Below are 16,279 nucleotides of genomic sequence, written 5' to 3' on the forward strand. Positions count from 1 at the left end.
TGTTTTAAAAAGTTGCCAACCAAACACTAACTATGTTTTTTAATTCTCATTCCTAGTGTATAAACCCATGAACCAAAGACACCCTTAGGATTGACGTATTGTTAGTGTAAGTGTAAATATATTGCACGTTTAAACCTCTGTTTTATTGGCTTAGATTAGTTGTCAAAGTAGTCCTGGATTAGTCACGTCGTCTGGAGCAATTGACTGGATCAGCGCAAGGAAGTAATCTAGGGGATATGAAGCTTATTCAAAAAGGACTTATTCAAGACCCTATAAATAAGGAGATCTAAATCTAATGGAGTAGCCGAATTCTAGGAATGGAAGAGTGCATGTTTTGAGGATCAAAACATCTTTTACAAACCTATATAATGCTACCTTAATTAGCATTCAAATTGCGCACTCTTTCACAAAGTCTTACACTGAAATCTTGGTGCATCTATACCAAATATATCCTGTACTGTTGTGTGTGAAGAAGATCTTGCAATCAGATCATGAAGCAATGAAGAACGCCGGCACATCAGATCCACTGGAGTAGGTTCTGGAGTAGTTATAGGTTATACTTTAGAGTGTAATTAACTATCCTCTTGTACTCCGTTTTTCATCATAGTGGATTTGGGTTAATGTGAGTGGCCCCACAGACGTAGGAGTGAGGCTCCGAACTGCGTGAACATATCCTGGTGCATGCTTTCTTTTACTGCTATTTATTTCATGTTCTTTATTATATCTGGAATATGTTTTCATCTAGTCCAGCTTTATAATTGAAATAAATTAAAGGTATTAAAGGCTATATCTTGCATTCAAGACTCACGTGTTTTTTCAGTTAGTTATGTTAATTGGTATTGGTTTTCTTGCCATAGAAGGTAAAATTCTCTCGCCCTTTAGGTTTTAGGGAGAATAACAAACTATTGGAGTGTTGTGAAAATCTTGTCAAACTGTGTGCTGGTTTGTAATAAATTAAAGTACAAATTTGATTTCACTTTAATTTTTATGGTGGACAAGATTACTATTGAGTTTTCTTATAATGATGTGTTTGGAAAGTAATAAAATGACTTCTGAAAAATAAGTCATTTTTTAGAAAATATTTTCATTTTCCGTGTTTAGTTGCATTTCAGAAAATTGTCTTGGTGTGTTTGGTTCATTTTCTGAAAATGAGTATAATTATTTTTAATTTTAAATATTTAAAATATACAATGAAGGTGGTAGTGGTGGGTGGTGGTGGTGGTGGTGGTGGTTGGGGGGTGGTAGTGGTGGTGGGGTGGTGGTGGTGATAGGTGCTGGTGGTGGTGGTATTGGAGGGGTGGTGGTGGTAGTGGTGGCGGCGGCGGCGGCGGCTGGTGGGGAGTGGTGGTGTTGGAGGGATGGTGGCAGCAACGTCGACTGATTAGCTGCTCTACTGCTGCAAACGGAAAATGACTTGCCCAAAAAAAGAAAAAATTATTTTCTAAAAAATCTCCTCCACTTTCAATGGGATAAGGGTCAAATAGACCCCTTCAACTAAGGGTCAGTTTTTTTGCAATTAAGTTAATTAATAGGTTTCATCTAAGTTACATGTAATTTTTTTTATTTTAAAAATTAATTACGGACGCAGCGTTTGATGTTGAAAACAACTCTATGGGTTTGGGTTGGGTTTTGCGTGACCATGGTGGGCAAATTTTAGCTGCGAAGATGATATGCAAGCCGGGAAGATTTCCAGTCGAAGTAGCTGAGGCGATTTGCGTCCGAGAAGCTCTCAGTTGGATAAAGGGAACTGGGATGGGCGATGTTGATGTGGAAACTGACTCCCAATTAGTTTATTTTGCTTTACATTCTGAAACTTTTAATTCTGCTTTTGGTTTAATTGCTGAGGATATTAAAGAAGTGGCATCCACTATTGATGGTGTCGACTTCTACTTTGCTAAGCGATTTGCGAATCGTGCTGTCCATTTGATTGCTCGGGAAGCCGTTTCTGAGTCAGGTTGCGGGGAGTGGTTCGACCATCCTCCTCATTATCTTGTTGATTGTATGCTTTCAGATATAATGCATTAAGTTCCTTCTTCCAAAAAAAAAATAAAATAATTAAAATAAAAGATATATTTTTAATTCAAAAAAATTAATAATTTTTTTTAAAAGTTCGGCGACCGCTTGGCTTCTCCGTCAAGAAAAAAAAAACAATTTTACATGCTAATATATTTTTTCTCAGTTTATTATTATTATTATTATTATTATTATTATTATTATTATTATTATTATTATTATTATTATTATTATTATTATTATTATTATTATTATTATTATTATTATTATTATTATTATTATTATTATTTTTGTAAATTTTAAATCCGGCCACCAAGAAATTCAATCTCAAAGATGGCAAATGATGTCATGCTGTATAACCTGCAGGAAAAATGAACACATTTTCCTCGGTCACTCTAATATATTTTTTCTCAGTTTTTGTGTGTGTGTGTAATTTTATTAAAAATTTTAATTTTACCTATTATTACCTTATATTTACCTACAAATTGAGCTAATTACACAAATTTAAAAAATTATTGATTTAATTGCATATAAGTAATGACATGAAGTGCATAATGGGGTTAATTTCACTTTGGCTTATAATTGAAGTGTCTATTTGACCATTATCCCTATTTTCTATTGACTTTCATTTTTCAACTCTAGCAAAATACTACTAACTCAAAAAAATAATTTTCAAAAATTATTTTTTAAATTTTCAAACTCACCTTAAGTGAAAAATGAGAAGGGTAGAGCAAGAGGATTTGCACCATAATCGAATCATTATAAATTGCTTGATCTCTTATTTACTCTACACAATTAATTTCAAACATATTGTTATACTACTGAATCATTTTTACTACTAACAAAAGTTACTAGTGTGCTATAAATTATTTCCGCTGTGAGCAAAAAACTTTGATAAAAAGTTTCTTTGACTATTTAATTAAAATTTGAACATAAACTTCTTATATGTTGTTGAGTGATTAACTCTCTTAACCAAACACACAAGTTTAATTTACTTATTACTTTTCAAAAAGTTTTAAAAATCTTATCAAATCTATCCAACTCACCCCTATAGACTTTCATTTAAATAGGGACCATAAAAATAAGGAATAAAGTTCAAATTGATCACTGAACGTAACCTGAAAATGCAATTAGGCCATTGAACAAAAAAAAATAGTGCAATTAGGCCACCGAACACTCCAACAAAATGCAATTAGGCCACTGAGCACTCCAAATATATACAATTTCACCTGATAGCAGGTTACCATCAATTTCAGCAGATTACCTTCTTACGTGGCAGCTGAATTAGCTTTTTAAATAATTTTTAATAATAAATTAAAAAAAAAATTAAAAAATTTAAAGTTGTCTCACGCCACCCCCTTCCCCCTCCTTCGTCTCTACCGGAGACAAAGGAAGAGGGGGAAGGGGGTGGCCAGCGGCCACCCCGTCGTTTTTTTTTTTTTTTTTTTTTTTTAAAATTTATTATTAAAATTTATAAAAAATTATTAAAAATGCCAACTCAGCTGTCACGTAAGCAGGTAACCTGCTGAAATTGATAGTAACCTGCTACTAGGTGAAATTGCAAATATTTAGAATCCTCAGTGGCCTAATTGCACTTTTTCTTTTCGTTCATTGAATTATATTTTCAGGTTACGTTCAATGGCCAATTTGAACATTATCCTAAAAATAAATTAATTTTCAACGGCATTTGGTATTGAATTTGACTATTCTGTGGGAGTGGTCATTCATTCTCAATCCTAATATTTGCTTTCAAATTGTCTTTTCTACTCGTTTTCTCATCTAATACTTCAACTAAACAGTTAAACATGAACCTATTAGTCTTAATTCAATGTTCAATATATGAATTCTGATGTATATATATTTTTTCCAACTTTGCATGTACATATAGTCTTGAAAAATTCAAAGGCAATAAGCTAAGACTGGTTCTCAGAAGTTATGAAGTTACTCTTGAATTTAACTTTAAAACTATAAAAATGGTGAGTGGTAAAATTTTATTTAGATAATATGTGGTCATAAAGTAATTTATATCGTGGATTAGAGTCTATATCGCATTATGGACCGTAGATCAAAACGACGTCGTTTGATATTTAAGTTTTAACAGATTTTGTAACTTTTCGTTTCTCATGTTTAAACATAAATTTTAATTTATTCTATGTACATGATGTTTATGCCTAAGGTACAGAATTTTGTAACATGATGTACAGAAACACATAACACGAAATACAAACACATGTTTTCTATCTTATTTATTCTCAAATCTGATTATGTAAATAATTTATGTCCTACATGCACATAATTTCATAATACAAGACATAAATTCAGTAAATAATATACATATACATACTATGTTTTGTGTTGTACAACTATTAATCAATTTCATGTACAGAATTTTTATGCTTAAGGTACATAATTTCGTAACATGATGTATAGAAACGTATAACACGATATATATACACATGTTTTTTTTTTTTTTTTTTTTTTTTTTTTTTTTTTTGAAAAGAACACATGTTTTATGTTTTACTTATTCTCAGATATGATTTATGTAAATAATTTATGTCCTATAGGCACATAATTTTATAATACAAGACATAAATTCGTTAAATAATACACACAATATATTTTGTGTTAACAACTATTAATCAATTTCCTGTACAGAATCTTTATGTTTAAGGTACAGAATTTCATAACATGATATACATAAACGCATAACACAATATACATACACATGCTTTAGAGAAAAAAAAAACATATGTAACGCAACTGAACAACAAACGGATTCCGTTAAAATAAAGTTCAACATGACGTCGTATAGAACCAGAGTCCACGGTTTAACGATTGGTGGTCATAATTACTTGGCTTCTAGTATTTTAAATCTATCACATTTCATGAGTTTTAGACATCATAATTTAAGCTCTATTTGACCTAATTTTGAAAAGAACTCTCCACTTTTTTATAATTTTATTCCATTTTATTTTTCTTTCATTTCCTACTTTTTTTTTAGCATTATTTTAGCTTAAATTAGAGTAGTTTCTTGTTCTTCTTCAATTCCAAGCTCAAGAACATTGTAATTATTAATTCCGAAGCTCTCAATAGATAAGTTTTCTTATTTTATCTATTTCTTTACTTTTCACTTATGACTTCAATTACTTCCTTAATATTATGTATTTGTGGTGATATTATGAGTGAAAGTTTTTTAAGGCTTGAATTTGGTTTGATTTCTTGCTATTGATGCCTATTTGATTTGTATTGCATAATGATAAGTGCTTATTTGTTTATATTTTCCCCCCATTTCTCTAAGCCATTTTGCATATAGATCATTCCAAATTTCATGAGATTGGGACTAAATTGTGTTATTTTGCAAGGAGTTTGGTTTTGAAAGCATTGGAATCAAAGATGAGTAATATCATGCATTTTGGTGGATATTGGAGTCAAGTGGAGCATTATGGATACATTTAGAGTCCATGGTAGCCAAGGAGAAGCTAAGTTGATGGGCAAAACACTTCCAAGGAAACATAAGAGTGGTGTATTCAATGGTCTTAGTCATTTGGGCAAACCAAAACAAAAGAGGAGCAAAAGATCAAGACATTGTAATTTTCACTCATTTCGGACACTGTTCGGTGTTTTGACCATATCTCGGCCTAGGAATGTCCAAATGGGGTGATTCTTGCACCATTGGAAAGCCAACTTAAATGGGTACAACTTTGTTGAAGACCATAAGTGCCAATAAAATGGTTTTAGAGGAGGAAAATAGCCTAGAAGTCAAGACAAGTGCACAGAATTCTGTTTCCAGGAGCCTCGTACTGCCTCGCGTACGCCCATCCCTCATCCCATCCGAGATCTGAAAAAGGAACCAGGTGGCGTACGCCCTGCCGTACGCCCGTACGCATGCCAGTACGACCATTCCAGTGTTCACTGGAAATGCACCAAAAATGGGACGCCCTTGCGTACGCCCATCCATCAGCCCATCCATCAGCTCAAGAATGAAGCAGGTGGCGTACCCCCTGGCGTACGCCCATCCCTGAGGGCGTCCCTACCTGCTCTGCCCCTATTTAAGCTCGAATTGAGCTCTTTTTCCATGGTTTTGGACCTTGTTCCAACCCTAGACATTTCCTTTCACTTCCTTTCATATTTTTAGGTTAGATTAGACTTAGATTTATGTTTCTTAACACTTTTGAAGCTTGTAATCTTGGATTTGGAGATTGGATTTCAACATTTCAAGATTGTTCTTCCATTTTCAATACATAAGTTCTTCTTCCTTTTATCTCTTTACTTTGCAAGATTTATGTTTATTACTTGTGTTCTTGTATTCTTTATGCTATTTAATCATGAGTAGGTAGTTTATGGACTTGAGTTAGGGTTGTATTATCTATCTTGATGCTTGATTTGTGATTATTGTAAAAAAGGGGAAGAACACTACTTAGGGTTCATGTGTTTATGAAGGTGTTGTGTTTAAGTATCTTGTTAATGTTTGATGTACACATTCATTAGCTTGTTTTTGGAGGATTCTTTGCCTCACCGAGAGTTGGGTGATGAATCCAAGCCACCCCTTGCATAGACTCGATTTCTTCCTACTAAAATAGGGGAAATTGGGGGTTTTAGATGCTTTGTGTGCTTGATGAACTTGGAATTGATTCACCACGAAAGTGGGGCAATTCCTTGTTCTAATCCTTGTTTATTAATCACGAGATTGGTTCGTAGACTAGGATACCTACGTGCATTCCCGCTTGATTCCTTGGTTACTTGTTCTCCCTAATCCTTTAGGTTGTTAAAGCATCTAGATGATAATGCTCCCTAGCTTGAGTCCTATTTCTTTATTTTGTGTTTATCTTTGTGTATATGTGTTAGTCTTATCATTTCCTTAAACTTGCAGTTTGCTTAGCTTCTTGTTGATTTCCTTATGCTAGTGCCTAGTTTATTGTGATTGCATATTGCGTGCCATAGCCCCCAATCCCCTGAGGACGACATAACACACCCGAGCTCACATCTTATTTTTGCTACACCACATAAGGAGAATTGATTGGATGTTCTAGGGTTTGTTGTGGGAATTGAATTTTGTAATGATATTGTGTATAATTGTTTGATCTCAATTATATGGTTGAACTTGGAGTGTATTTGTTGCTACAAGAGTAAGGCTTGTACACTAGTCATTCCATCACACACTTAATGCCCGTTATGAGTGTAATTGGGTGTTAAGGGGATTAATTGATTTGTGTTGTTTCTTTGGTGATCTTGGCTTGAATTACCACTAGAGTGAAGTTCAAGGTAAAATTGTAGGTCCAAATAGCTATGAGAGCAGTATTTTGGACACTTTTGCGATTCCCACATTCTCTATGCCTACTATCATGGAGTAATACAGCACCTAAGTGACTATGTTACTACCATGAGACATTTTGTCGAACATCTTCCCTACACCTCATTCCGGACTTCATCCGGCCTCTCGAATTTAAGGCGGGAAATGCCAGTAGAATAAGGCCTTAGCTAAGTCCCAATCTCTTGGCAACTAGACTAATCCCTAGATCTCCTATGAAGTTGGTCCATAACTCCATAGAAACAATCAAACCTTCTACTTCCATCAAGAATTCAAGCAATCAACACAATTACATTTCCAATAGCAATTAATAATCATACTAGCACCATTGCATGCAAATAAATGTTAATCCAATCCCTAAAAAAATCTTGTCACTCATGTTCTAGATTGAAACACAATTACAATTGAGCTAGCAATGGAAATGGATGAAGAATTAAAAGAGAAGAAATGGAGGAATTTACTTAGCTTCAATCACAATTGAGATCGATTCAATAAGAAATCCAATCAAGCAAGGAAGAATGAGTTGCCAATTCACCTTGAAACCCTAGAACTACTTTATCCCTCTACAATTGGAGAGTATTTTGAGCTATGACTAGAAGTGAAAAATGAAAACTAAAGTCTATATTACAAAGTCAACTTCTCAATTCACTTAAATACTTCCCGCCTGGATTGTACAAGGGCTTCTGCGATCGTTATAGCCTATGTACAACACTGGGGAATAAAATCACAATCATGAAACTAGGCGTACAACTTGCTGAACATTTTGTACTCCTGGTTCCATGCTCGTGATACCCTGCATACAATTTGCTGGTGCAGGATTTCTTTCAATTATGCCCCAAATATTGTCCAAATGCCTCCAATTCAACCCAAAATCCTACAAAATACCAAAATGCACTCATCATTAGTCCTTGTACCTCAATTATGTCAATTTGCATCAATAACATCCTAACTAAGCACAAAGATCATCAATTAAGCTCCAAACCCAAAATTGACCCCTAGAAAGGGGTATTTTTGACACTCATCAATATTCTCATCCCATTCTAGTAATGATCTTCTTTAGGTGAAGGAATGTCTGTTAAAACCATGGTTGCAGTAGGCGCTAGGCGCTAGTCGGGGGCTCAGGCAGTGCCTAGCGCCTAGGCAGAATCTAGGCGAGCGCCAAAAAAATAGTGGCAAATTTGTAGTTTGACAATTTTAATGAGGCTGTTTTCAACATTATTCAATCAAATAACACATCCAAATAAATGAAATAATGATAATTCATAAATCATAATATGAAAACAATGTTAAAAAACAAAAATACTCAAATACTTCAATCATACAAAGATTCAAAGTATCAAACTAGTTGATGTAGCAAAAATGAGTGATGGTGAGTGTATGGGTGTGTTATATCGTCCTCAGGGGATTGGGGGATATGGCACGCAATATGCAATCACAAGAAACTAGGCACTAGTATAAGAAAATCAACAAGAAGATAAGCAAACTACAAGTTTAAGGAAATGATAAGACTAACACACATACACAAAGATAAACACAAAATAAAGAAATAAGACTCAAGTTAGGGAGCATTATCATCTAGATGCTTTAACAACCTAAGGGATTAGGGAGAACAAGTAACCAAGGAATCAAGCAGGAATGCACGTAGGTATCCTAGTCTACGAACCATTCTCATGATTAATAAACAAGGATTAGAACAAGGAATTGCCCCACTTTCGTGGTGAATCATTTCCAAGTCCATCAAGCACACAAAGCATCTAAAGCCCTCAATTTCCCCTATTTTCGTAGGAAGAAATCGGGTCTAAGAAAGGGGTGGCTTGGATTCATCACCCAACTCTCGTTGAGGCAAGGAATCCTCCAAAAACAAGCTAATGAATGTGTACATCAAACATTAACAAGATATAAACACAACACCTTCATAAACACATGAACCCTAGGTTGGAGTTCTTCCCCCTTTTTGCAATAATCACAAATCAAGCATCAAGATAGATAATACAACCCTAACTCAAGTGCATAAACTAACTACTCATGATTAAATAGCATAAAGAACACAAAAGCATAAGTAATAAACATAAATCAATGAAAAGAAAGAGATAAAAGGAAGGAAAGCTTCTCTATTGAAAATGGATGGTGAAATCTTGAAATGTTGGAATCCAAGCTTCAAATCCAAGATTACAAGCTTCAAAAGTGTTTAGAAACATAAATCTAAGCCTAATCTAACACTAAAATATGAAAGGAAGTGAAAGGAAATGTCTAGGGTTGGAACAAAGTCCAAAACCGAGTAGAAATGAGAAAAAACGGGGTTTAAAAGAGGCAGAGCAGGTTGGGACGGCCTCAGGGATGGGCGTACGCCAGGGGGTATGATTTTTGGTGCATTTCCAGTGAAAACTGGATCAGGGAGAAGAGATGCGTACTGGCATGCGTACGGGCGTACGGTAGGACGTACGAGGCTCCTGGAAACAAAATTCTGTGCACTTGTCTTGACTTCTAGGCTATTTTCCTCATCTAAAAACATTTTATTGGCACTTGTTTTCTTCAAAAAAGTTGTAGCCCTTTAAGTTGGCTTTCCAATGATGCAAGAATCACTTCATTTGGACATTCCTAGGCCGAGATATGGTCAAACAACCGAACAGTGTCCGAAATAAGCGAAAATTACAATGTCTTGGTCTTTTGCTTCTCTTTTGTTTTGGTTTGCCCAAATGACTAAGACCATTGAATACACCACTCTTAGGCTGCCTTGGAAGTATTTTGTCCATCCTCTTAACTTCTCATTGGCTCCCATGGACTCCTAATGCATCCATAATGCTCCACTTGACTCCAATATCCACCAAAATGCATGATATTACTCATTTTTGCTTCCAATGCTTTCCAAACCAAACTCCTTGCAAAATAACACAATTTAGTCCCAATCTCATGAAATTTGGAATGATCTATATGCAAAATGTCTTAGAGAAAGGGGGAAAATATAGACAAATAAGCACTTATCACTAGTTTACGGATGGCTGAACCAAACGACATCGGACGAAATCGACCGAGTTGGCCGACTAGGCCAATTTCAGCCTATTTTGCCGCCTAGGCACCCGACCGATTTTTGAGTGTCTAATACTGAAAGCGGAACGACCTAAGAGCGCCTAGTGCCTAGGAGCCATCTAGGCCGATTTTTACAACAGTGGTTAACACATATTATATTTATTAAAATAATAAATTCTAGATTAGATTTACATATATTTAATTTGTGAATAATTAAATTTAAATTATTGCCATCATAATTCATAATGATGATAACGATTATGGTAGTTAGTTAGTTACAAGAACTTCTTGTAACCTCCTTTACTCTGGTTTTAAGATGACACGAGAGAGGATGTGTGATGATGGATATATAATAGAATTTCTATCAATAATTGCCAAGCGATACATGAAATACGATTCTTGACTAAGCAATTGCAGATTTTATAAGAGAATTTCTACAAGACTAAAAATATCAAGTTACTCCATTGGTAAATTTCTCATACAAGTAATCTGAGAAATTTAAAATTTTCTTGTATCTCAAAAGTTCTGATTTGATCACCATTGTTACTTAGTAAGGAATCGGAAGTCGGAAACTTTTAGGATAGAATGCTTCACCCGCCTCAAGACCGTAATCAAATGTTCCCTTGTTTAAGTGAGTCTCAAGTTCGTTATATGAGACATAGATTCCTAACATCTACAATCAAAGAACTATTTTGAATTATAAAACTCTTATCACTACAAGAAATTTGTCATTTAGCGACGTTTTTAAACGTCGATAAAAGTAAAAATACGTAGCTAAATGTCTTTACTGACGAAATAAAAACGTCAGCCAGACCGTCGGGTTAGCGGCGTATGGAAAGGTATTACTGACGAAGTTAATTTTTCATCAAAAAATATTACGATTACTGACGTTTTTGCATGGTCTTGATAATGTCATTGAATTCATACTTTTTGCAACGAAATATTAACAAAAACGTCGGTAATAGTTTGTGACGAAGTAGAATATTTCGTCAGCAAATGTGTCTTTACTGACGTTTTCCATACAATTATGCTTGTCATTAATAAATTTAATTGGTGACGAAAAACGAAATGCATCAATAAAATAACATTTATTGACAATTGTATACATTATTATGCTATCAGTAAAAAGACATTTACTGACGTTTTTTCCATATTCGTTTTCATTGCAAAATTTTATATTTGGAGATATTTGTAATTTTTTTACCCTTGATTGATGATAATTTACATATACTTGTATATAGAATGGTTTACACAACAGTTTCATGTAATTGAAAATAAAATATTTTAGCATCAATTAAATATTCAAAATAGAAGAATATTTTTCATAGTATAATATAGAATTACAAGGATGTAATGTGATACAAATGATTCTTAAATAAGGTTAGACTAGACGCGAGAATATATACAATTCTATGCACATAAAGATACATAATAATTCTCATGTTTATCAAAACTATTGAGACCGGCACTTTGGAAGTCCTTTGTCTAGGGGAGAAGGACTGATTTGATGAGTACTTCTAGATATGCAATAATTCCCTGCCACTAAAAAAAATATAAATATTTTTCAAGCATAAGTAATAAATTATTCAGAACTATATTCAACTCATGTACAATGAAATTTTTTTAAAGAGTTTTAAACTCTGCCAAAGGTTTTGTGGTCGAGCGGCATAGTTCTGACCTCTCAAATGAGAGGTCATAGGTTTGAACTCCAGTGTGTGAGGGCATCTCACATTAACTATTTGTGCTTCATTGTAATAGAGTCAATAGTATTAAAAAAAGAGAGCATATTTCTCAATATATATGTGGAACGGCATTGTAATAGAGTCAATAGTATTAAAAAAAGAGAGCATATTTCTCAATATATATGTGGAACGGTTCACGTGTGGTTGACACCACCTTCAATATATATGTGGAACGGTTCACGTGTGGTTGACACCACCTTAAGTTTTGTTCTTGCGCGTCTGAGCAAGGGGACCTTAAGTTTTGTTCAAAAATTTTGTTCTAACAACGCGTCTTAAGTGTTATAACAATACACCTTAAGTGTTAAAATGACGCACCTTAAGTTTTGTTCAAAAGTTTTGTTCTTGCGGGTCTGAGCAAGGGGTAAATTTTGTTCTTGAGGGTCTGGCAGATCCCTCAATTCAAAAGTTTTGTTCTTCTTGAGGGTCTGAACTACCCTCAGTTCAAAAATTTTGTTCTTCTTCAGCGTCTGAAGTACCCGTGACTCAGAGAGAAGCGTGCGTTCCAGATTTGAAGAAGAAGCACGACGCACCTTAAGCACAAAACTCACGCACATTAAGCACAAAACTCACACATCTTAAGCACAAAACCCACACACCTTAAGTTTCAACAACTACTCACATTAAGCACATAACTCACGCACATTAAGCACAAAATCCACGCACATTAAACACAAAACTCACGCACATTAAGCACAAAACTCACGCACTTAAGTTTCAACAACTACTCACATTTACCCACGCACCTTAAACACAAAACTTACGCAGTTTATGAAAAATTGAATTAAAAATAATTTTAATAAATCTTATTATCTGAACTAAACACATAACAAATGAGACGGAGGGATTTTTAGCTAGCACTTTTCAAAAGGTGATGCATGCATTTACACACAAATCTAATTATCAAATGTTGGTACTTTTCTTTAAAAAAGAAAAAAAGAAAAAAAGATGGTAGGTAATTTTCAAAAGGTGTACGTGGCCCCATGCATTTACAATGAAAGTCAAGAACTGTAGGCGTTGCTATAAATGGTGCTCATGTTTAGTTTTTTCTCTGTTGTATTTCCAAATCAAACCTTATTTGCTCGATCTTGCAATAATGGCGTACCCTCTTCTATATCTTCTCTTCTTTGTGTTCCCGTTTCACACTTTTGCTCAAAACAACGCCACTATTGCTGTTAACCAAACCCTTACCGCTGACACGGCCAGCCAACCATGGGTCTCATCACCATCTGGTGTTTTTGCATTTGGGTTCCACAAACTTCAAGACCACTTCATGCTATGCATATGGTATGCCGATATACCCCAGCGTACCATAGTCTGGCATGCTAATACTTCTGCTGTTCCGCAAGGATCAACTGTGCGGGTGGATGCTGGTTCCGGGCTAATTCTCAGTGATCCTCAAGGGAACAAATTATGGTCACCTGGTGGCTTAGGTCAAGTAATTGATCATGGGTTTCTGAATGATACTGGGAATCTTGTCCTTGTGGGAAGGGATTCTAGAGTGGTCTGGGATACCTTTTCCCATCCAACTGATACTTTATTGCCCACCCAGGAGATGAAGGTTGGAGGCATGCTGATCTCTCGGCGCTCTGAAGCCGATTTCTCTCAAGGTAGATTCTATCTTCGGATGCTTGGTAATGGGAATATGATTCTTTCAACCAAAAGCGTTTCCACAAATTCAGATTTCGATGATATTTACTATAACAGCAGCACTTTTTCTGATCCAATAACTTCTGACTATAAACTGATGTTTAGTGAAATGGGTTCACTATATATATTGAAAGGAAGCAACGAAACGGTAGAGATCACTCAACCACGTTCTATCTACTCTGGAAGTTATCTAAGACTGAGTCTCAACTTTGATGGAGTGCTCAGTCTGTATAATACTCCAAAGATTTCTACCGTTAACCCAACCTGGGTCTCTACTTGGTCTCAACCCGAAAACATCTGTACTGCAATTAATGGAAATTATGGCAGTGGAGCTTGTGGGTATAACAATGTGTGCTCACTTGATCTTACTACCAAGAGACCATCTTGTAAGTGTCCTCAAGGTTATTCACTTCTAGATCCAAGTGATGAGTATGGGAGCTGTGGAACAAATTTTGTTCAGACTTGTGATGAACCCCTCGGGATCAAGAAAGGTTCATCTCAAGATCTCTACGAAATTATTGAGGTAAATAATACGAATTGGCCATTTAATGACATTGAGCACATTAATCCTTGTGGGGAAGATGAGTGCAAAGCTTCTTGTTTGAATGATTGTTTATGTGATGTTGCCATTTATGGAGGCTCCGGTTGTTGGAAGAAGAGATTGCCGCTGTCTAATGGTGCCCACGGTCCCAATATCGACGCCAAAGCTTTCCTCAAACTAAGGAAAAATGGTTTTCAAGAGAAACAAAATGGTTTTCCAGAGAAGAAAGAGGATCATGGAACCTTGATCATTGTGGGTTCTGTGCTCTTGGGTAGCTCTGTGTTCATCAATTTTCTATTCATTACCACAGCCTGTTTGGGGTTCTCCTTTATTTACAAGAGGAAAATCAAGAAACCTAACCCTCCGGTTCAATCAACTCTGCATTGTTTCTCCTATAATGAGCTTGCAAAAGCCACAAATGGGTTTAGGGAAGAAATAGGCAGAGGTGCTTCAGCAATTGTCTATAAAGGGGAAATCCCATTGGGTTCTGGAAACATTGTGGCTGTCAAGAAGTTGGATCGAGTAGCTCATGACTCGGAGAAGGAGTTCAAAGCCGAGGTAAATGTTATTGGGCAAACGCATCACAAGCATTTAGTTCGCCTGCTCGGCTACTGCAACGAAGCCGAAGGCCAGCATCAACTATTGGTTTATGAGTACATGAGAAATGGCAGTGTAGCAAGTTTCCTTTTCAACGATTCGACACCGAGTTGGCGTGAGAGGACCAAAATTGCCTTCGGGATTGCCCATGGCCTCACTTACTTACATGAAGAATGCAACACTCAAATCATCCATTGCGATATAAAGCCTCAGAATATACTTCTGGATGAGGATTACAACGCTCGAATCTCAGATTTCGGCTTGGCAAAACTTCTAAGGGTAAACGAGAGTCGAACTCACACTAATATAAGGGGGACGAAAGGTTATGTTGCACCCGAATGGTTCAGAAACAATAAAGTCACGGTGAAAGTAGATGTGTACAGTTTTGGCATATTGCTGATGGAGATCATAACGGGTCGGAGATGCGTGGGTGATATAGAAATAATAGATGGATCAGATAAAGTGATTCTGGCTGATTGGGTCATTGACTGCTTCCAAGAGAAGAGATTGGATTTATTAGTTGAAAATGATGCAGAGGCCTTGAATGATTGGGTCAGTTTGTAATGACAGCTATTTGGTGCATTCAGGAAGACCCTTCTCTGAGGCCAACCATGAGAAAAGTCAACCAAATGCTTGAAGGTGTTGTTCAAGTTCCTATACCTCCATATCCATATTCTTTTACTTAGTATTGTTAGTGACTTTTTCCTACTTTTGCTCTTAGAGTATGGTGACATTTACAAGATTGCTCCACAACTTCACGACTATTATTTTTTTTAGCACAAAAGGTCATTTCGGTACAATTTCCGTCCATTTGTGATCGGAAAAAAAATTCCCCTTTATAGCAAGGTGCAGCCGTGGACGGAGATTTAGCTGGAAGGACTATTTGTGCTAAAACAATAATAGTCGTGGACCAAATTTGTAAGGTTCGAAAGTCGACCAAATTTGTAAGGTTCGAAAGTCTTGGAGCAATCCTATTAATGTCACAATACTCGTGGAATCAAAAATGCAAAAAATTCTATTATTGTTAGTTATATATGTTTAATTGGTAATCTGTATTAGTTGTTTTGTCTACAAAAAAAAAAAAAAAAAAAAAAAAAAAAACAAAATTCTCCATTCTTAGGGCTCTCACATCCTAGCCAGACTAAAAAGTAGAGGGGTTGGTATTAGTTTTTGTTACGTTCCTATTGCATGCATGCATTAATTAATAGGGTATATATGATGAAAGGTTATTGTTGTTGTTGTTATATGGTTTTCTTACATGTATGAATTGATATGCACTTTGTAAAAATTGTTGCTGTCTTTGTGTCCCTCTTAGACAACGAATGTGACCAACGGTCGCCTTCGCATTTGTTGTTAAGCGTGGAGTCTAAATATATTCTATAGTATAATATTAGGTAACTTATT

At 35.5% G+C, this 16,279-nt stretch overlaps 1 pseudogene; it reads left to right on the plus strand.

Moving 5' to 3' along the window:
- The first annotated feature begins 13,081 nt into the window (after positions 1-13,081).
- LOC109159846 lies at positions 13,082-15,949 on the plus strand (annotated as a pseudogene).
- Positions 15,950-16,279: the final 330 nt, after the last annotated feature.

Source organism: Ipomoea nil, unplaced genomic scaffold (genome assembly GCF_001879475.1).
Source record: "Ipomoea nil cultivar Tokyo-kokei standard unplaced genomic scaffold, Asagao_1.1 scaffold2845, whole genome shotgun sequence".
Taxonomy (NCBI): Eukaryota; Viridiplantae; Streptophyta; class Magnoliopsida; order Solanales; family Convolvulaceae; genus Ipomoea; species Ipomoea nil.